This window comes from Adiantum capillus-veneris, chromosome 5 (genome assembly GCF_014529385.1).
Source record: "Adiantum capillus-veneris isolate H3 chromosome 5, ASM1452938v2, whole genome shotgun sequence".
Classification (NCBI taxonomy): domain Eukaryota; kingdom Viridiplantae; phylum Streptophyta; class Polypodiopsida; order Polypodiales; family Pteridaceae; genus Adiantum; species Adiantum capillus-veneris.
Genome location: NC_140935.1, coordinates 42,607,138 through 42,629,856, shown reverse-complemented (window position 1 = coordinate 42,629,856; position 22,719 = coordinate 42,607,138).

The following is a 22,719-nucleotide window of genomic DNA, read 5'->3' as shown; positions in this document are numbered from 1 at the left end:
AGACCAACCGTAGACAGGCTGCAAATTAAGCATTGCCAATGCGGTACGGAGAACTAAGATTTTTGCACCAGTGTAGAGGGACATGCGTGTCAAGACTTTGCATCATCTCGCCTTCCTCATCGTTGGTATCATGCCGTCGATATGAATGGGATGGCTGAGGTTGGTCCACAATACTGCGTTCAATGTTGTCGCCTTCTATGTTGGAATCCATGTCAAAGAATGCGTCCAACATTTGCTCCATCTCTACTTCTCAAAATGCCGCTTCAGGTATTGGTTGGGAGGACTCATTTGATGGCTGCTCGTTTGAAAATCGTCTTCTCTGGGATGAAGTTGGAGCAATATCTACTTGCGGACTTTGACCTTCAATCTCTAGACCATGAGATCGATAACGCAGGTCTTGTACTTGCTCTATCAAAAACAGACCGTGATTGCGTATGTGTTGGTTGCAGATTTTTTGTTTTTGAAAGATCTTATTCTTGCAATGCGCACAAGGACACGCCATCCTATCGTCCATACTTTATATACCAATGATGAAACAAATAATTAAAACACTCTAGTTGTTATAACTACAAGCTTTAACAACCTCGCATTCTCTAGCCATGCCCGATCCTCGCACACCTGCGTCTAGAGGTGCATGGAGATTAGGACCACAGGGTAATAATCTCGTCTTTATTGGTCAATGACTATATATTAAATTTCTTGAAGTCTCTGTGCAATTTTGAAGTCCGATTGCATTATTTCAACTATTTTCTGCTAGCTCTAACAACCTCACATTCTCTAGCCAGGCCCGATACCCACACACCTCGATCTAGAGGTGCACGGAGATTAGGACCACAGGGTAATAAGCTCGTCTTTATTGGTCAATGACTATATATTAAGGTTCTTTCAGTCTGTGTGCACTTTTGAAGTCCGATTGTGTTTTTTCTACTATTAATTTGACGCTAGCTCTAACCTAAACTATAACATAGCCCTAACCTAACTTAATGTAGCTTAACTTATAACCTAAACCTTACCTATAACCTAACCTAAGCGAAGCCCGTTTGCGTTTTTAGGAGTACACGAGTCATCTTCGAAGTCCGATTGCGTTTTTTCTACTATTAATTTGACAATAGCTCTACCTAACCTATAATCATTATGCCTAACCTATAATCTAACCTAGCATAAAACTTATACCTAGCTTAACTTAACGTATACAACCTAACTTATAACATCTACCTAACCTATAACCTAACCTAACCAAAGTCCGTTTGTGTTTTTAGAAGTACACGAGTCATCTTCGAAGTCCGATTGCGTTTTTACTACTATTAATTTGACGCTAGCTCTAACCTAACATATAATCATTATGCCTAACCTATAATCTAACCTAACATAAAACCTATACATAACCTAACTTAATGTAACCTATCTTATAATATCTACCTAACCTATAACCTAATCTAACCGAAGTCCGTTTGCGTTTTTAGAAGTAAACGAGTCATCTTCAAAGTCCAATTGCATTTTTAGAAGTACACGAGTCATATTCGAAGTCCGTTTGTATTTTCTCGACTATTATGCCATCGATAGCTCTAACCTAACCTGTAATATCACTTAACATATAACCTAAACCTAGCCTAACCTAACCTAACATAAAACAACACAATGGTGAGATGTTTAGCAAAATGACAAGCCATACAGCTTGCCCACAATGCATATGCGATGTGGGCAAGCTCTATGGCTTGCCAATTTGGCTAACGGCTCACATTGTGTTGTTTTTAGAGTTGCGAAGAGATTTTATGGCCTAAAAACCACTTACAGACATATAGACAACACAATGGCGAGCCGTTGGCAATATGGCAAGCCATAGAGCTTGCCCACAATGCATACGCCTTATGGGCAAGCTTTGTGGCTTGCCGTATTGCCAAACGGATCACCATTGTATGTTTTTTAGGGGCACAAGGTAATTTTAGAACTTGAAAATTGCTCGCAAACATATAGACAACACCATGGCAAGCCGTTTGGCAATACGAAAAGCCATAAAGCTTGCCCAAAATGCATATGCATTGTAAGCAAGATCTATGGCTTGACGTATTGTCAAACAGCTCGCCATGGTTCTATTTTAGGACTTGAAATCCGCTCGCGGACATATAAACAACACAATGGAAAGCCGTTGGAAATACGGAAAGCCATAGAGCTTGCCCACATGCATATGTGTTGTGGGTAAGCTTTATGACTTGCCGTATTGATGAACGGATTGCCATTGTGTTGTTCTTTATATGCGTTGTGGGTAAGCTCTATAGCTTGCCGTATTGTCGAACGTAGCTTAACCTAACTTAACCTAATGTAGCTTTACCTAACCTAACGTAACATAACCTAGCGTAACTAAACCTAACATAGATTAACTTAACCTAACCTAACATATAAGATAACCTAACCTATCTTAATGTAGCTTAACCTAACCTAACATAATATAACTTAACCTAACATAGATTAACTTAATCTAACCTAACGTATAAGATAACCTAACCTAACCTAACGTATAACCTAACATAACAACGTAGCTTAACTAAACGTAACCTAACCTAATCTAACTTAACTTATAACTTAAACTTAACCTAAAACATAAACCCCATCAACTACATAATTTGAAAAACAACATAATTCAATAAAAAATTTCTTCAAAACAAGATTTTTTCATAAACTTAAACAAATTTTTTTCATAATTTAAATTGAAATTTCACATAAAAAATCCTATAAAGCATTCAAAGTTTAAAGCATGAAATTTTGTTTTCTTAGTATACAAAGTAATTTAAATAAACTTAATATGCATTTAAAGGTTTGAGCACTCACATTAGTCCTATTTGAGCAATGAAAGTTTTTGTAAAAGTCCTGGAATCTGCAAAAACGCACACACAAACACAAAGTTAAACCCTAAATCCTAAATCTACAAGTAAACATGAAACCAATCTTACCTTAGTGTTATGCGCTCACCCACAAGCAAGATTGGCACCTTCGACGGCGTGTATCGTAGCAAATCTGTGAGAGAGGGTGAAGAGGAGAGCTTGAGATGTGGTGCAAGAACTAGGAGAAATGCGCAGAGAAAGCCCGCAGTTTCAATTTTTGCAGGTATCGACGGTACAGCTATCGGTATAGGCATCGGAACAGTCATCGAAAGAGGCGTCAGAATGCGCATTCGCGCTGCCGTCGAAAGACCTGTCAGAAGAGGCGTTGGAAATTTGAAAATGAATTTTTTTAAAAAATCTTAGCTCCCTCCATAAATACATGCACATATAGCGACGCCTGCTAGTGACGCCGGTAATGGGACGTCGGAATTCAAGTGACCTCTTGTAGTGAAAAACTACCTCTCAAAAGACCAAAAGAAGCAGAAGCAAGAGGTATGAGATGAGAAAACAGAAACAACGAGCGGAAATTGAGGAGAAAGCAAAACAATTATTCCAGGAAAAGGTGAAAGAAACTGGAACTGAAATCAAGGAAACCACTGTGAAATCTGGAGAATCAATTTTGGTTGATAAAATTTTTGAGCCTATTAATGCATCCTTAAAATCCTACCAAGCAGGGCTTAAAGCAGGCCAAAACATGGAAAACGAATGGAAAAACTATCCTTCTTCAGACCTGGAAGTAGCTAAGCTTTGAAGCTTATCAAAATTTGGTAAGAATCACGCAGGAAATGCTGAACAAACAAAAACCCAAGCTCGAAAGTATGTGAAAACCTAAGGAGCTTGTGGTAAGAGACAATCAAGAAAAATCCAAAGTGGTGGTAGAACCCCACCTTGAAACAAAAGAGCCAGAACTTATAGTGCCAGACAATGAAGATGCCTTAAATGAATTCCATTCATAGAGGAAGACTGGCCATGACACTTATGGAAAAAAGTTAGAGAGATCAATGATGGGAGCCTAACTCTAAAGTTAGCTCCTATAGAGGAAGTTTGGTTAGACAATCTACCTCCTCATATGGTCATGGACGTAAAATCCTTGTATGGGGATTGTGGGTCTGAAGCTTCAAGAATGTCTAAACCATAGACCTTGAAAACATCACCCTCTTACTTGGGAGATAACGAAGATGAATCCATAGTTTGTAAGACCACTCAAGTAAAAAGAGCGGAATAGAACCTAGAAGTAGACAACATCCATTCAATCATGTCTACACCCATCCAATGTCTACACCTATCCAATGCACTCTTACTTTGGGAGAACTGTTAAAAATCGGAGCATACCTATGGAATGATCTACAGAAAACCCTAGAGAAGGTGGGAATAATGGGGCTAATCGTAAAAAATTGGGTAAAATTGAAACATAAAATGGACAGCAAAGAGATTCGATCTGTTCCAATGAACAAAGTCGGAGAATACTACGAAGGGAAGAAGGAAACAACACCCTTCCAATGAAATATAATGACATAGAAACCATGATAATACTGGATAGTGGGGTAGGCATAGCCATAGCCACGAAAGAATTATGGAAATCCTAGGGACAGCCTGTGGGATGCATGTCTAACCTCACCATCATATCTTATTGCAGTATTAGCGAGAACCACGATTAGTTTGTCAAACCATGGGACGAAGCTGACTCAACTAGTGCATAGAGGCTACAAGAGGTTGTCAATCTCTCAGAAAACAACTAACAACTCGCCTCTAACTCAAGCTACACTCAAGTGACTGAAATCACCAAAAGCTAATCGCTCATCGGCATGCAAGTCACATCCGTTACAACATCAAATGACATCCAAATGTAATGAAACTTCTAGGACAAGTTTATAAGACCTAAGCACATATGCCTAAGGCCTTAAACCCCACTTTAGATCAAGTTTTAAAATCATGATTATTAACAGCAGCAGCAATGGATTTTTGACCTAGTTGTTTTGACCCAGAATGCATCTAAATGCTTAGCAATGATGTCCCAATACCTCTCATATGCTTAGTTTTCAATTTAAAAGTGTAAATTCCTAGTTATGATGAAATTAGGCCACGGGTCGGTGACGCCAAAAGCTACGAAATACTATGAATGGCTTACGTCAATGCATAGAGCTCTTACCTGCGGTTGCAATGCAACAAACGCAATCGCAATGTGACAACTGGAGAGGGAGTAGGAAGCGTGGAAAGGAGATAAGTGAGCGCCATTAGCTCACGCTGTGTATTTCTTATCAAAAACTTCTAAAAAACTTACAAAAATTGGCTTTTATACCTTAGCCAAGGTTTTTGAGTGGTCAAAACTAATAATCTGGAGCTCTACCAAAGCTAGGAATTGATTGGCTGATACAATTTAGAAGCTTGTAGCCCCGGCTCATTAATTACAAAGATTACCAAGAAAATAGGAGTTACAATATTCCCGATTTTACAAGGAGAACTCCGAAAAATGGTGTCCGTGTTAGCTTGCTACTAACATTCCCCCCTCCTTGCCTGTGTCGTCCCTTGACACAGCTTTATGGGCTGAAGTAGTCTTTGGGTTGACGGCAGGCGAGGCGGTCTTTAAGTGCTTCTAGTGCCTTTTGGTATCTGATTCTTCGTTCTTTGTCAGGCACTTGCAAAAATCGTATGGTGACTTGGTTTTTCAGTTCCACCATTGAGTAGCCTACAAATTTGGATGTGAGGTTGCTTATCACCGACGCAAATATCTTCGTTCGCCAGGTGAAGAATCCAGTGTAGAATGCTTCTTCAAAGGCTAGCATATTATGCGAGGGCAGGCACATGCATCTGGCATAGAATCCGTAAAGGATTACTTCTGAAGGTTTCCCACTCAGATCATAACATAAGCCTCTGTTTCCTTCCAAGAATGAGAGCCATGGGGCTCCTGTCTACTCAGGCTCATTAAAAACTTGTATGCATGTGAGTAGCATCCTGCAAATCTTATATAGCATTGCACAAGAGAGATCTAGCAAACTCTTGAAGAATGACATGGTGCCCGTTAGGGTTTTCACCATGTATTCCTCCATCACTTGGCCTCTCTCTGGAGCTGGCAGCCTGGGGAAGTTGAGCCAAGTTGGCCTCTTCTTCTACAATGCTTCATGCGCTTGCCATGTCCTTACTCTGGGTACAGGGCAGAATGTTGGACCTTTTTGTAATGCTGCAGGTGCTCTTGTGAACAGAATCAAGTATCTTGGATTCTTGTTCAGCTAGCTTAACCTCCACTTCGGGTGGTCTTTATCTACACCATCTTCTTGCATATCCTTGTACAACCTTTCTTTTACCTGTAAAAGTTCTACCTTGATGAGAGGGTACGGCAGGGATAGTTGGTGCCATTGAGTGTTTATTTGATTGGGAGTGAGTTGAGTGACGTTGGCAGAGTGTAAAACTCTCAACTCCCAATCCATAGCGGCTTTCTACTTCTCATCCACCTCTAAGGTGATCTTCTCCTTTAGTGCATATTCTTCAGGTTTTGACAGCTGGACCATTGGCATTGTATCTTTGTCTGTAATGTGGACCTAAAAGTCTTCGTCACCACTCGGCTCTGCTGTGGAGTGTGTCTTAAATTCAGCAAACGAGATCGAGGGAATGTCTATTTGGGGCTGCTCTGAAGTGCCTGCCTCCTCTAAGGAGTTGATTTATACGCTTGAGTTCTGTTATCTCCTTTAGGAACTCCTCCTCTCTTTGAACCAGCATCAGTGCCAGGCCTCTGTGCTATCACTGTTTGAGCTTTAATTCCAGTTCTAAGTCCTTGTTTTTCTTTTCAAGTGCCTTGTACACTTCATTTGTTCCCTTGATCGAGGCCACGGCTGGATTTTCTCTGATTTGCCGTAAGAAAATGGCATGATCATTGATTCTCTGTTCGGAATATTGTAGAGAAGAGTTGGCTACATCTAACTGCACTTGAATTTTCTAAGCTGACAGAGAGGTGGTAAGAAGTTCATTTGTGACTTCTATCAGCTTCTTGTCTTTCACCTTGTAGGCATCATATAATTTAATGAGGAGGTCACCTAATTCCTCCATTTCCTTTTGTTGTTTGTCCGTGGCTATCTGATGTTGTTTCACTTCTGTCTTTAGCTCTTGCACTTGCCTTTGGAGATCAATGATGATAATCATCCTGTCTTCGAGCTCTCCTTGAAGAGCATCGATGGCCATTTCTAGTTCCTTGGCCTTTTTGCTGCGGTTTAAGGCTGCTAAGCGGAGTTTCTCCATCATGTCTTGCATCTACCTTGCATACTCATTTACTTGTAAAATAACTTCGTCATTGGACTGCCACTCCTCCTGTCTTGCTATCTAGGATGTGCCTGCAGCCTCCTGTGTTGCTTCTTGCTATGTTGTAAGTGCTGGTGGTTCTGTAGAGGTAGATGGTTGTTCTTCTCCTTGGCCATCCTGAGGCTTTGATGCCTTGAAAGTTTTTGGCTGAGTGGAAGTAGATGGTGTGGTCTCAACCCTTACCGTTTCTTCAGGTGCTGGCCTTTCTACTTTCTCTGGCTCGGGCTCCGTCTCATTTGTAGTGGTATGCTCTTTTTATGTATCTACTTTCTTATCAATTTCTTGCACCGGCTTTTGAGTTTCTTCTGTTGCCTGCTCCGGTTCTGCTGGCTCGGCTTCTTTTTCCTCATGTCCTTCGGTGTGGTCAGTTTTTTGTGTAGCTTTTGTTCGTTGGGTGAATTCAGAATCTTTTTCTTTGTCAGTCTCTGCTTCTTCATTGGTACCTTGGCCGGGTGGTGATGGTGGTGGGTTAGGCATGGGATGGTCCTGTTGTTCCGGCGGCGGTGAGGTGGGTCAAGAAGATGCCTGGCTTTGCTCTTGAGTAGCCACTTCCTCATCTTTCTTTGCCGCTTCTTCTGCCTCTTTCAGCTTTAGGGCTTTGGCCTCTTGGTACATTCTTTCTAAATAATATTTTGGATCATTTCCCTCTTTTCTTGTATGATGCTTTGTTCAAGGTCCTTTCAGTCCTGTGGGTACCCACTTTTCTGGGTCCTTTCCTTGTGCTTGCCTACTGCACTGGTAAGCCTATTTTTCTCTTTTGAAACGTGCTTGTTTTTGAGCTGGCTCCTCTTGGTGGGCAGCCACATCTTTCCTCTTCATCTCTTCCCTCCTAGCTCTCTTTTCTTCGTTGTCAAAGCTCTCGCTATTGTGCCGCTCTGGTGAGCTATCATCTGATTCATCACCTGATTTAAAACATCTTTTACCTGATCTTGTAGATCTTGGAGAGGGTTGTGTTGCCAAGATCCATGTATTCTGATCAAGGCAGGCGGTAGGTGATCAGCCATGCCGATGGCATGATAGGCTATTCTTGTCAACACTTCTGGCGCGCCCAAGTATGTTATTTTACCCTCCTTCTTGGTGGACTTCAAGGTTGTCAAGACATACTACGCGTGGTCCATAGTCTACCTTGTTGTTGACTTCAGAACCTGAGTAAAGGTGGTGGCCACGGCGTGATTTGGTGTCGTGTACCTTGGTGGCCTTTTTGCCAGGAAATGGAAGTGTTGATGGTACAGACGGGCTGGCTCTTCCACTTGTTTGTGGATGAGATCGATGAATATAGCGACGGTTGTTTCCTTGGTAAATGTGCCTGCAGTTTTCTTGTCTCTTGCCCGCATGGTCATTCCTTCAGCGGGCAGTCTGAGTGCCTCTCCCACTGTTTCTTTTGTGATTACTACCTCAACCTTGTTCCCTTGGGTGTTTGATATCTGGGAGGTTCCGTCTTCCTTGATTGTGGACAGAAACTCGTAAGCTTTCTGAAAGTCCACTCCGCAAGGCTCTTGTTCGTAGAAATGTCTGAGCCCCAACCTGCGGTTAGCCTCTTTGGTTTCTGGCTTTGCAGCTACATCATAGACCTCTTTAGGCAGGAGCTGCAACTCCACCTAATGCCCTTCTTCACTCTTGAATCTACCAGTGAAGACCATGGTGTGGTGTTCTTCCAGCTGTTCTTTAGAAAGATAGGATGCTTTTGCTGCCTTGATTGACTCAGGGTCCAGTTGATACGCAGGCAGTTCTTGTAGTTTCTCTTTTTGGTTAGCTTCTTCTTGGCCTTTTTCGTGGATTGCATTGCTCCTGTTCAGTGAATAGAGTGCAAAGTTAGCGGATTTGTCGGATTTTTCTATGGAATGTCCTTTTAGATTGAAATGATAATAATCTGGTCCAAATTGCTTCAAATCAATTTTTGAACAAGCAAAGATGCATAAAATCATGCAAGGAACAAAACTGTATGGTCAAAACAAAAATTTGCAACCAAAGTAAATAATCGTGATTATTTATAGCTGAGGAAAATTTTCAAATTTTTGCAAACTTGGCTTTATAGGCTTGAAGTATATGCCAATTACATGCTCTGAGTGAAATATGGGCTCATTTGGATGCACAGGTTGAAAATGGTACCAGATTTTGGCTTTAGGTCTTTGAAACAGTAGATATAAAGGAAAATTGAGATTTTGAAATCCAAATTGATTCAAAGTTGGCTAGTGGGCTTATCACAACATGTACTTTGGATGTATGATAGCCAAATATCAAAATTCCCCAATTTTGATCAAAAAGTAAATAGTCGCGATTATTAACTTTTCTTCCAAAATTGACATTTTTTGGCACAAATTGATTCTAGGAATGGTATAGACCTTGGGTATGAGATATGAGGTGATTTGGATCAAGAAAAGTTGTTCATAACCCAGATTTTGGCTTGCAAAATCTTCTTTGCGTTTTTTTGGCAATTTTACAAGTAATGGGTGATCATTTTGGCTCATACTTGATTTTTGGCATGTAATAGGTGTGTACACATGATAGGTGAGGTGATTTGACAATTTCCAAGCAGAAATGATGCAAAAGTAAATAATCGCGATTATTAACTTCAGTGACAAAAACTTTGTAAAACTCACAAATTTTGACCTAGACATGTTTCATGCACCTAATACAAGTCCTAAATTGAATTTGATCAAGTTTGATCATGCCGGAATCACTTTGTGCTATGTCGACTCTGAAATCACCATTTTTTGTGATTACTCTGTCTGTTGGGTTGGTCAGTCAACTTTGAGGCTTTGGACTTGTCCGTAACATAGTCGTGAAGCTACCTGTTCAATTCTGGCTCATTTGGAGTCGGTTTGGCCTCGTATGTCGAATTTGACGCTTTGTAACCTTCGAGCAGTTTTCTGCTTTTTGAGACCTTTGCTTGATGGATTTCACCAAACCAATCATATACATTGTATATGGACCTCATTAGCAAGACATATATGGAGTCAGGTCGAAATTCTGGCATTTTCCAAAAACCTAACTTTTCTATTGGGGACCCCCTTGACCCCAGCCGAATGGTCATCTGATGGTATAGAAAGTTTCTATTATGTTAGGGCATGCTATGGTTCAAATCCCATCCGATTTGGTCAAGTTGGCAGGCCGCTATGGTCTGTTTTAGGTCGTCGGTCTTCGTGCACTGCTCAATTTCTAGGGTTTTTTTCTAAGGCTTTAGACTAGCTACCAGCCGTACAAAATGGATCAATATCGAGTAAAGAACTTACCTCTCATGTCTCGTGTGAGACAGTGCTGAAAAAAGTCAACTGTGGGCTCTGGAAATGTCGCGTGAAAGAGGCCGAAATCTCTCTCTGCAAAGGCTCCAAGTAAAATTGAGGTGGTTTTAGCCTACCATGGATATCTATACATGGACTTCCCAAACCAAATTTCCCTAGATTCCCCCGTTATTCCTACTAGGCCGTGAAAATCTATGTTAGACTCAAAAATTTCTCTGATCAGATTCCTGTATCTCATTCTGCAAGAATTTGCAAAAGTAGGCATGGCCGCCTAATTTAGGCTTCCCGCTTTCATCTTTTGATTTCATTGAAATTTTTTGTGCTTGTCTGCCTTGTCCTTCTGACCACCATCGTGTCTTCAATTTTTCCATCTGAGCATTTTGCTATTTATTATTAATTTTGACCTATTTATTTAAAAAAATCAAAGAAAATAGAAAAATTCTCTAAAAAAGTAAAGTAAAAATCCAATAATTAAGAAAATCACTTGAAAAACACAGCTTTATTGTTTTTTGTTGAAATTCTCCAATTTTAAGCCTCCTTATCAACAAAAATGATGAAAAATATCCAAAAAAGGATTATTTTTTATGATTTTTTGATAGTATATACACTATTTACACTCGTCGGGAAGATATTATCAATGAATTTTCCCTTGTTGATGAATTATAAGGGCATTATTAGGTATTTTTTCAAAACATCACACGTTAACATGGAACTTTTTCCTCCCTCTTCAAACATTGCCCTTAATTACTTAGTACTTAGTGCCCTTCCACCCTCCTAGATGGGTACTCCAGGACGACTGCGTACATGGGTTGAACAATTGTGTCTATGCATAGCCGTGATTGGCGCTACCATGATATGAAAATCAATGCAATTCAAACCAATATGATGTTCAAGAGCTGGGTCTTGAGTAAATAACTCAAGGGTTTTCGATGTCGAGGTTTGCTGCTGATGTCTTCCAAAGAGCAAATCTTGTAGCTTTTGTGCTCTCTGTTTGATTGTACCATCAGGGTGTTTTAGCACGCTGATTGCTTGAGCTGTTGGTATCACGTTAGACTGTTGTCGAGATTTTTCTCTCCATTGGTAGCTTGGTCGGCTTGGTGTCGCATGGTGTGGTGGAGTCTGTTGAGACTGAACTCGCCACTGCTTGATTGGTTTCGCAGTGTGTGGACAAGATAAGTGATCCTTTTTCTTCAAAACCCTTTTCATGTTAGGTTCCTTGCTCGTAGATGCTTGATTTTGTGTTCGAATCCTTGGAACTGTCTTATGTTTCTGTGGTGAAGTTTTAGGCACCCAGATTTGAATTGGTTTATCCTTAAGTTGTGCTTTTGGTACCCAAATCTACCTGACTCCTTGCATGCTACCCGTAGCATTTGATTGTCGAGGGGATGAAGAAGATTGGCTTCGTGGATTGGTTTGATGATTGCTTCTTTTCCATTCCTCCTTGCTTGGTGCAACTGGAACAATGAGTTGCCCTCCTTTAGGTGATAGCTTTAGCTGATACGTATCCCAATCTAGTACTGCTTTGTATGTACGCATCCAGAGAATGCCAAGAATCATCGTCTCATTCACGTGTTCATCTGGCAAGCATACAAACTGATGCGGACATGAACATCCATGTACTACCACGTTCAAGTTGACTACTCCCAATGTTGGAGTTGGATTCTTGTTGCATCCTTTGATTGTCGCTATTCCTGATGTCAATGCTTGACTTGTTGCCTTCTTGGATGTGGAATAACTTACTGCATTCACTCTAGCTCCTGTGTCTACCAAAGCATTGGTACTATGATTGTTGAGTTGTACTTTGATGCGCATATCCATTCCATCTAACCAGTCGTCATCTGTTGAAACTGTGTCTTTAGGTAATTCCCATTGTCCATCGTATAGTTCCAAAGTGTTGATGGTAATCGGTATCTGTTGATTCTCGAGAGCAGCTTTACGCTCGAGTACCCAAAGTCTAGCTTCCTATTGGGCTTCATCAATAACCTGTTGTCGCTTGATCTTCCTTTGTTTGGCTGCATGTATTCTCTCTAGCAATTCATTGGTTAGTAGCAAATTGTATTTCTTTAAATGACATCCACTAATCCAATTAGCCATTGGTTCACCATCTAAGGTGGACAATTTTACTGCTCCACTTGGAGATACATCTTCAATGATAAATGGTCTGTTTCCCTTTTTCTTAAACTTGGAAATGTGTTGTTTAAGGGAATAGACTAGAACTAAGTCCCCTTTCTTGAAATTTTTTGTGATTAAGTGGGAATCAAGAAACTGTTTTTGGTTCCGCTTTTGTGCATAGAAATGAGCTACAGCAGTTAGCCTTTGCTCGTCTTGCTTTTTCAAATCTTCAAGTCTTTCTGACAATTCATGTCCATTCCACTCAAGATTCTGTGCTACCCTTAATGTCGGTAATAGATATTCTATTGGCAGTATGGCATCAAGACCATAAACAAGATTAAAGAGTAGCATTTAGAGCTATTTTGAATGAAACTCGATAATCCCATAGAGCAGCATGGAGATTCATTTCCTAGTCTGTCCTTCCTGAACTAACCACTTTGGTCAGTACCGAGCTAGTATTTTTATTTGTATGCTCAGCTTGTCCGTTTGCTTGTGGGTGATAGGGAGCTGATTTGTTATGGATGACCATAAACTCATTAAGCAAATAATCTATTACCTCATTGAGGAAATGAGTTTTCCGATCAAAGACAATCTCTATTGGCAGTTCATATCTCGTAAATACATACTCTATAAGAACGCAGCAGTGGTTTTGGCATCATTCTTTTGAGTCGCTTTCCAGCTAATAATTGATACATAGCCAATTGCTCGATTAAATCAATTGTGATAGGAAGTGGTATTTGTGAATCCACTTGAGCTATTGTCATCAATGACACAATGTTTTCCGACCATCTACGTATCATTTCCACGGAGAAAAAATAGGCATCTAGTAGATCATCGTCTACCCCTTTAGGTGATTCCCCTGAAACAATCCTCGAAAAATGATCTGCTCGTTGATGTGTAGTGCCTTTTTTTACAACCACAGTGAAATCAAATTCGAGAAGAATGATGAACCATCTCACTATTCTCCCTGTGTTGCATGGCTTGTTGACCAAATATAAAAAGTCTTGGTGGTCCACAAAGAACACAAACTTGTTGGCTAATAGGTAATGTCTATACTTTTTAACGGCATAGATCATTACTATGCCTTCTCTTTCAGTGGCGGTGTAATTCTTTTCTGCCATGTTCAATTGTCGGCTAGCATAAGAAATAGGAAAGTCAATTTTCCCATCTCTTGGTAGGGCTAGTATACAACCAATAGCAAAGTTTGAAGCATCTACATATACGCGGAATACCTTATCCCAATCTGGTGCTTTCGATATTGGAGTTGAGGTGAGAGCTTGCTTAAGCTTCATGAAGGATTCTTCACATGCCTCGGTCCATTCAAAGTGCGTAATCAAGCTATACATGGGTTTTGCAATTATAGCGTAATGTAGATGAACCGTCGGTAATGTCCCATGAAGGCTTGTACCCCCTTGACTGTTGTTGGTCTAGGCAAATCAGCAATGACATGAATCTTCTCAATTTCGGTAGCTATGCCGTTTTTAGACACGATATTTCCAAGAATTTTCCCTTGTCTTCCCATGAATGTGCACTTTTCAGGGTTTAAGCAAATCCTGTAAAATCTACATTTCTCAAATACCTTTTTGAGGTGTTCAAAATGATCAGCCCGGATTGACGAATGTACGCATAGATCATCCATGTATACTTCTAAGAATTTCTGAAGGTACTCTTTGAAAGCATGGCTCATCAATCTCTGAAATGTGGTTGGAGCATTAGTTAACCCAAACGGCATAACCCGATAGACAAATATACCCCATTCTGTTGCAAAAGCATTTTTATGCTCATCTTTTGGGTCAACCAAAAGTTGATTGTATCCCGAAAATCCATCTAAGAAATTGTAAGCTTCTTTTCCTGCCACTCGTTCTGAAACATGCTCAGTTATCAGAAGAGGAAGTTGTCTCTAATGGTAGCTGCATTCACTTTTATGAGATTAACACACACTCGTAATTTCCCATTCTTCTTAGGTACTACCACAATTGGAGACACCCAATCTGTGTGTTCAATTTCGTAAATGAATTCAACTTCTTTTAGTTTTTCAATCTCTTCTTTGATCTTCCCGGCAAATGTTTCATTATAAGTGTATGGTCTCTGTCTACTTGGTTTCGCATCATCTCTCATGGGTATAGTATGTTGACAAATTTCTGGATCAACACCCTTGAGATCCTTGTAAGACCAAGCGAAGATATCCCGGTATTGCTTTAACAAGCTCAGCAAAATCTTTTCTTCTTATTTTGTTAGGTCATTTGCAATGTAACCAGGTCTAGGCTCTTCTCCTCGTTCAGCCAAGTCTACCCTTTTAGCGTTTTTAGGTCCTTCGTAAGACTCGCCTTGTTTCTGTAGTTCCCTAACAGGTTGTTTGATTATGACTTTTCGATCTTGGAGAGTATACTTTTTGTAATGGGATGGAACATGCATTACATCCCTACCATCCTCTTCCATGGTTTCCATTTCGGTTGTGTATATCTCCTTTAGAGATTTTTTCAACTCTTGATATTTCTTTTTTCACTCGACTCTGGTCATGATTGATTTTTTATCGTGAGATTTTTCATGAGTACCCTTCCTTGCTTTTCTCGATGTCTGAGACATTTCTGAGTTTTTGTTTGAAGGATATCTGCCAGTTATTTTGTCCGTGACACAATCATTAGTATCTATCTGCATCAAGAATTGTGTTTTACTGAAAACTGATGGCATAGGTCGTGTTTTCACGATATTGGTGTCTCTATTTCATCTATACCATTTTTGTCATTTTGATTTCTGGTTTGGAAAGTCAAAAAACTTTTCCTCCCGTCCCTTTAAGAGTAACTGAGCTCTCGTATGCTCTTTTTCTGACCCCAAATCTTCTGAGGTAGCTGAGTGTTCATCTAACTCATCAATTGCATCGTAATAGAGGTCAAAAAAGACTTATTGAGCTTTCATCAAGTCCTTGGGTTCCTCATCTTTGTTTTCAATGTTCAGGACTGACATCATTTGGATGGGAATTATGTCGTAGCCATCCTCATTGCAAAATTGAGTAGGCATAGACGTATTCACACATACATCCATTGTCGTTATAATTTGAGTCCACTCGAATGGTTAGAATAAATTCTCTGGAAAGGGTTCAGGTATGTAGGCTTTGTCTGTACAATCCCTTTCTAGGATACATTCCTCTCATTTTAAGATTCCATTTTTTGAAGCTCCGCAAATCCAAATAGGAGTGTCGTTGTTTAACCAGGATGGGAGTTTAGTTTCATCCGAAGAGACTGAATCAAACTCTTGGATGGGTGTTTTCAAGACATCTCTATAAGTGTGATCGTTTAGATTGACTCTTGTTATAGATCCCACCTGCTTCAAGTACAGATAGTTGTTTCTCCAATCTTGGATAAGTTGTACCTGTCGCATGAAAGGTCTTCCCAATATGATTTCATAGTTGAGTTTTTTTCCCAAAGTCTACTATGGCCAAAGTGTGTTTATATTCAATTCCACAGGAATTGACTATCACTTTTTCAAGAAGCCCTAGTGGTCTCTCAATGTGTCCATCAGCCAACTGCAATTTCATTCACGTTTGTCTAATGGATGGTTGTCCCTAAGATTTCCATACTGCTTTAGTGGCTATGGCTATGCCAGCTCCACTATCCAGTATTGCCATGGTTTCAATGTCATTATATTTCATTGGGAGGGTGGTGTTTCCTTCTTCCCCTTCATAATATTCTCCGACCTTGTTCATAGGAACTGATTGCATCTCTTTGTTTTCCATTTCATTTTTCAATTTTCCCAAATTCTTAGAGATTAGCCCCGTTATCCCCACCTTCTCTAGGGTTTTCTGTAAATCCTTCCATAAGTATGGCCTGAGTTTCAACAGTTCTCCCAAAGTAAGAGTGCATTGGATAGGTGTAGACATGATTGAATGAATGTTGTCTACTTCTAAGGTCTGTTTGGCTCTTTTTAGTTGAGTGGTCTTACAAATGATGGATTCATCTTCGTTATCTCACAAGTAAGAAGGTAATGTTTTTAATGCCAATGGTTTAGATATTCCTAAAGCCTCTGATCCGCAATCCCCGTACAAGGATTATAAATCCATGTTCATGTCAGATGGTAGGTTATCCAACTAGACTTCCTCTATAGGAGCTAACTTTAAAGTTGGACTCCCATCATTAATCTCTCTTACCCTTTCCCATAAGTCTCCTGGCTAGGCTTCCTCTACGAATGGAATTCCGTCTAAGGCATCTTCGTTGCCCGGCACTATAATCTCTATTTCATTCGTTTCAAGGTGGGGTTTTGGCACCACATCGGATCTTGCTTTTGTTTCTTCTACCGCAAGCTCTTCCGGTTTTGCAATACTTTCAAGCTTGGATTTTTGTTTATCCAGCATTTCTTGCATGATTCTTACCAAGTTTTGATAAGCCTCCAGCTTCGCTGCTTCCATGTCTGGAGATGGATAATTTTTCCATTTGTTTCCCATGTTTTGGCCTGCTTTAAGTCCTGCTTGGTAGGCTTCCAAGGCAGCATTAATAGGCTCAAAAAATTTATCAACCAGAATGGATCCTCCAGATTTCACGGTTGTTTCCTTGAATTCACTGCCAATTTCTTTCAACTTGTCCTGGGCTAGCATTTTTGCTTTCTCTTCGTTTTCAACCCGTTGTTTTTGTTTTCTCATCTCATATCTTTTGCTTCTGCTCCTTTTGATTCTTTGAGAAGAAACTTTCGTATTCTCCAAATCATCAGAGGAGTTGTGTTTCTTTTTCTTTGCCTGGGCTCTAGTGATTACCTTGATTGGAGCAATTGGTTTGCTCTCTGATGAGCTACTTGGACTACGTTTACAATAGTTTTTCCCTTGTTCAAAGGATTCCTAGAACAATCTTCTAAAAAGTGTCCTCCCTTTTTGCAACATTGTATGCAATAGGCTTCAATTGGTTTAAGGTTTTTGTCAGGCTCTGGACATTCATTCTTCCAATGGTCATCAGCACCACAATTATGACAGTTTCCTGTTCTGGGCTTCATCATGGGTCTTCCCATGGGAGGTCTGACACCTTGATTAGCTACATAATACATTAGTGCAAGCTCTGGTGGAGCATAAGTCATGGTTTCTTCCATTGGTGGTGGATATGGACTATACCAATCTCCCTCTCCCATTACTGTAGATGGACTAGGCTCTGCATAGGGTGTAACAGGCACTAATGTTTGTACATCTATGACTCCTTCCGAGTCCATGTTTTTTACAAGCACCACATTATGTCCTGGATACGGAGGTTGTTGTCCCAACACAGGTTGAGGTCTTTCCATACCCATTGGTGGTCTTTGAGCTTCGGCCATATTAGGTTGATATCTGTACATGGGTTGTCCCTGGGACCTCATGGGCACGTACTAACATCATACTTTGGTCTGAAGTAGCACTCGTGGGTCTCATGGTTGGTCCATTTACCCTCAATTGTACACCAATTTTGTGGCCTAATTGGTTGTCCCTATGGAGGTATCCCTTGTCTTGATCCTCTCATAGTCACTTTTTGCATATTGTTCATCATGTCGTTCATCCTTTTTAGCATATCTTCTATGGTTGAAAGTGGTGCCACAACAACTGTTCCCACTTGTGCTGGTTTTGTGGATGTTGTTTTCTCACTTTGGTTATCCTTAGGGACATCTTCTTCATTGAAGATCTCGCAATTGTCTCCTAGGTCAATAACATCAAACACACACACTTCTAGGGCTGTATGCATTTTACTATAGAGTATAGCATGAAGTTCTTTGTTTAACAGTCCCTCCAGAAACAAAGATACAAGTCGTTCTTCTGTAGGTATCTCCATCTCTGGGCATCTGGCAATGTATTGTTTCATTCGAGTTGCACAATCCCTAACAGACTCACCATGTTTCTGTTTAAAGCTGTAGATTTGAGCTTCCATATTATGTTTAATCCCCGTTTTGGAACAAGCAGCTACAAATCCTTGAGCTAATGTGTTCAAGTCCATGATTGACCTTGGTGGAATGTTTTGGAACCATGTTAAATCTTTTCCTTCTAATGTCATTCCAAACACCTCGAATTGAGTATGGAAATCGAATATACGCTCTGCTCTTAGCACTTGCTTAAAGCTTGCTAATTGGTCGTATGGATCCCCTGATCCACTGTATTTTCTAACCCATTTTTGAAAATCAGCTGGTCTGACACGTCTATTGGTTCAACTCCAGGTCTTCTGGGAGTTGGTCATGTTCCGAGTCCTTCAAACAAGACAGTTAGAAATAGTGACTCATGTAGCCCTGGATTGGCCTTAGTGTAACCCGATTTTCTACGTGTTGAGGTGGTTTCTGGTTTCTTCACACTACTCTCAGATGATCTCTCATGATGTTCGTCTCTTGAAGTGGTTTTTGGTCCTTGACCCAATATCCAATCCCGTATGGAATACCCCTGGTATTTGGTTTGTTCTACCTCCTCAGGAGTCATCATAACAAAGTTGTTGTTATAACAATCCCTAAACAGGTAAGTTGGTAGATCCGCAGATCCCTTATCTTTGATCTTGAAGATATAGATGATCTTCATGGCTATTAATTGTCCTGGTCTAGCATGAGAATTCCACAAAAGATCTTTTATGTTTCTATCTTCCCAACAATAGACTCCGATCCTAGGATTATCCGTACTAAGCCGTTTCAAAGGCTTTAAGTCTGCTTGATCGTATCCCTCGAATTCCAAAGTTGGTGGTCCTTCTTTTGCTGACATATTTGGAATTATAGTGTTTACTTCTAACCCCCATTTGTCTACCACATCAGGATTTTCAACTTGTACATATTGAGTTCCGTTTTGATCCATGTACATTTTTCCTTGTTTGTTTTCCCTAACCTCTTCTTCGAACTCAATACCATGGTCGTCAATGTGAATAGCATACTCCTCGTTAGGGTCCAAGTAAACCTGGTCTCCATGACGGTAAGTCTTGTAAAAAGAGAGTATATGCTTATAGCGCATTGAGTCGAGTAAGAAGACATTTTAGATATTGAATCTGAAAAAGTATCTGAGACTTCTTCAGGAATTGTGTGCAAGGAATTTCCTTGATTCACGCTTTCTTTGATGGATACTCTATTGGTGGTTTCTCCGAATAGGCCTTGATTTCCTAGTACACGACCAGATCTAAGGTTCATATAGACTTATGAAGCCCTGGATAGAGTACTCACCTTGGATTGACTTGTCGTCAATTTCCACTCGATTCAATTGCAACTTTCTGTCAAACCACTGATTCCCCGTCTGCAACTTGATTTTTGTACAAAATCAATCAAATTAGCTATTTTTCTATAAGGACAGTAGAGCTCTTGAGAACTCTCGGGATTGGTCTCTGTGTATCACTTCAAATCGTGCTATGGAAGTCAAAATTTGACTTTCAGATTCGGCTTTAGCAAAATCAAAGGTCTAATCTGCAACCTGTAAACTGAGTGTATATGTACCAATTTTGATCAGATTGAACCCAAAATTGCCATGTGGCCTTATATTATGCTGGTCCAACATTGTATAAGCCCAAAAGCCAAAATTGAAGTCTCTGGATAGCATAAGTAAATAATCGTGATTATTTACTTTTGTCAAGTTTTTACACTTTTTTAATAGTTTTGGCAAGTATACAACTTGTTAAGCCCTTTGACAAGTTTCAACAAGTTTGGACAAAATTTGATCAAGTTTACCCACTGTTCCATGTCCGCAGACTTTGATTTCGAGAATCTAGCTTAAGTCTCACTTTTGTGGTCCAAATTTCACCAAAATTGATTTGTGGGGTCTACTTGATGTGCTTGACCTTGTGGTATACTCAAATTTTCAAAATCACCAAGTTTTGAAGGAGATGTAAATAATCGCGATTATTTACTCCTGACAAAGTTTTGTAAATTTTTGCCCCAACTTTTACACAGATCTGTTAAGCACCTTAAGTTAAGGTCACTAGCCAATTTTCATCAAGTTTGGACAATTTTTGATCAAATGGTCATCACTTATCTGTCCACAGACTAACTTTGCAATTTTAGTCACAATTTTCAATCCAGTGAATCAAATCTTACTAAATTTGGTTTGTGGGCTTATTACAACATGGTAAAACTAGTGGTATGCTGACGTGGTCAAAAAAGTTAAAAAATGGGACAAATGTAAATAATCGCAATTATTTACAATTGGCAACTTTTTTCAACTTTTTGATCAACTGAGCATATACACATGTTTATCACATCAATATAAGCCTATGGATCAATTTTCAACAAGTTTGGATAAATTTTTTCCCAATTTACAAGCAAGATTCAAAAAGTTAGTACAAACTTTAGTTTTTACCGTATTTTTTGTCAGTTTAGTGATCCAAATCTTTTGGGCCTTTACAAAAGTTGTTTGTACACATGTAATGAGTCAATGGTATGAACCTTGGCCAATTTAGAGCAGAAAGTTAATAATCGCGATTATTAACTTGAGGATTGAAATGAGCACTTTTTTGCAATTTTCTCAAAGACAGTCTTTTTATGATGTTTTTTAAGCCTATAAATCAAGTCAAAACTTAATTTGGCCTAAAATATCAAGAAAAAGTAAATAATCTGAGTTTTAGTCAACTTCTTGAAATTTTTACCTCAAAGTGTCTTTGAGCTTACCCACTGGTTCGGACAACTCTTAGGCTTACTCTCCAATCGGATTGAGTCAATTCGAGTCTTTTCGAGCTATTTCGAGCCATAGACCTGAAATTCTGCAACTTTACATAACAACTCACACTTGATTCTTTTAGAGAGAGCAATGTTCTGAAATCCACCTCGGATCCTACTTACCGTACACCTAGTTTCTCATGCAATGGAGTTGTGGAAAGTGTCCACAAACACTCGTTTTCGTGTGTTTTTTATGTTTTTCAGAGTCTTGATCTTAAGACTTGTTTCGTCTACCAATCATTCTCCAAATCCTTATCTAAATCTACGATCCTCCAGTCCTAAAGGTACTCAGCAAGTACGATTACTTCCAAGCTACCTCTACACAGCAAAAGACAACAATCTTAAGATATGTGGTTCCTAAAAGAAAGTTTTAAACTCTATGCGAACCTACAGGAAGTTAAAGGACGGCTATACAAGACGCTCGTGTTTTTCCTTAGTTTAGGTCTCTTCTTTTCCCGGCAGCGACGCCAAATGTGGGACGCATGTCTAACCTCACTATCCTATCTTATTGCAGTATTAGCGAGAACCACGATTAATTTGTCAAACCATGGGACGAAGCTGGCTCGACTAATGCATAGAGTCTACAAGAGGTTGTCAATCTCTTGGAAAACAACTAAACAACTCGCATCTAACTCAAGCTACACTCAAGTGACTGAAATCACCAAAATCCAATCGCTCATCGACAAGCAAATCACATCCGTTACAGCATCAAATGACATCCAAACGTAACGAAACTTCTAGGACAAGTTTATAAGACCTAAGCACACATGCCTATGGCCTTAAACCCCACTTTAGGTCAAGTTCCAAAATCACGATTATTAACATCAGTGGATTTTTGACCTAGTCATTTTCGACCCAGAATGCATCTAAATGCTTAGCAATGATGCCCGAATACCCTACCTATGCTTAGTTTTCGATTTAAAAGTGTAAATTCCTAGTTATGATGAAATTAGGCCGCGGGTCGGTGACGCCAAAAGCTACGAAATACTGTGAATGGCTTACATCAATGCGTGGAGTTCTACCAAAGCTAGTAATTGACTGGCTGATACAATCTTGAAGCTTGTAGCCCCGGCTCATTAATTACAAAGATTACCAAGAAAATAGGAGTTACAACATTTCCGATTTATCAAAATAATAATTGTTTTACAAGGAGAACTCCGAAAAATGGTGTCCGCGTTAGCTTGCTGCTAACACAGCCAGCCATTAGACAGACTCGAATGAAACTGCAATTGGCTGATGGACACATTGAAAGACCCTTAGGATTGCTTGAAAAAGTGATAGCTAATTCCTATTGGATTGAATATCAACACACTTTTTCCATAGTAGACTTTGGGAAAAAACTCAATTACAAAATCATATTGGGAAGACCTTTCATGCGAAAGGTACAACTCATCCAAGATTGGGGAAACAATTATCTGTACTTGAAGCAAGTGGGATCAATAACAAGGGTTAATCTAAAAGATCACACTCATAGAGATGTTATGAAAATTCCCATACAAGAGTTTGATTTTGTCTCTTCGGCTGAAACTAAGCTTCCATCTTGGTTGAACAAAGACACTCCTATATGGATGTGCGGAGCTTCA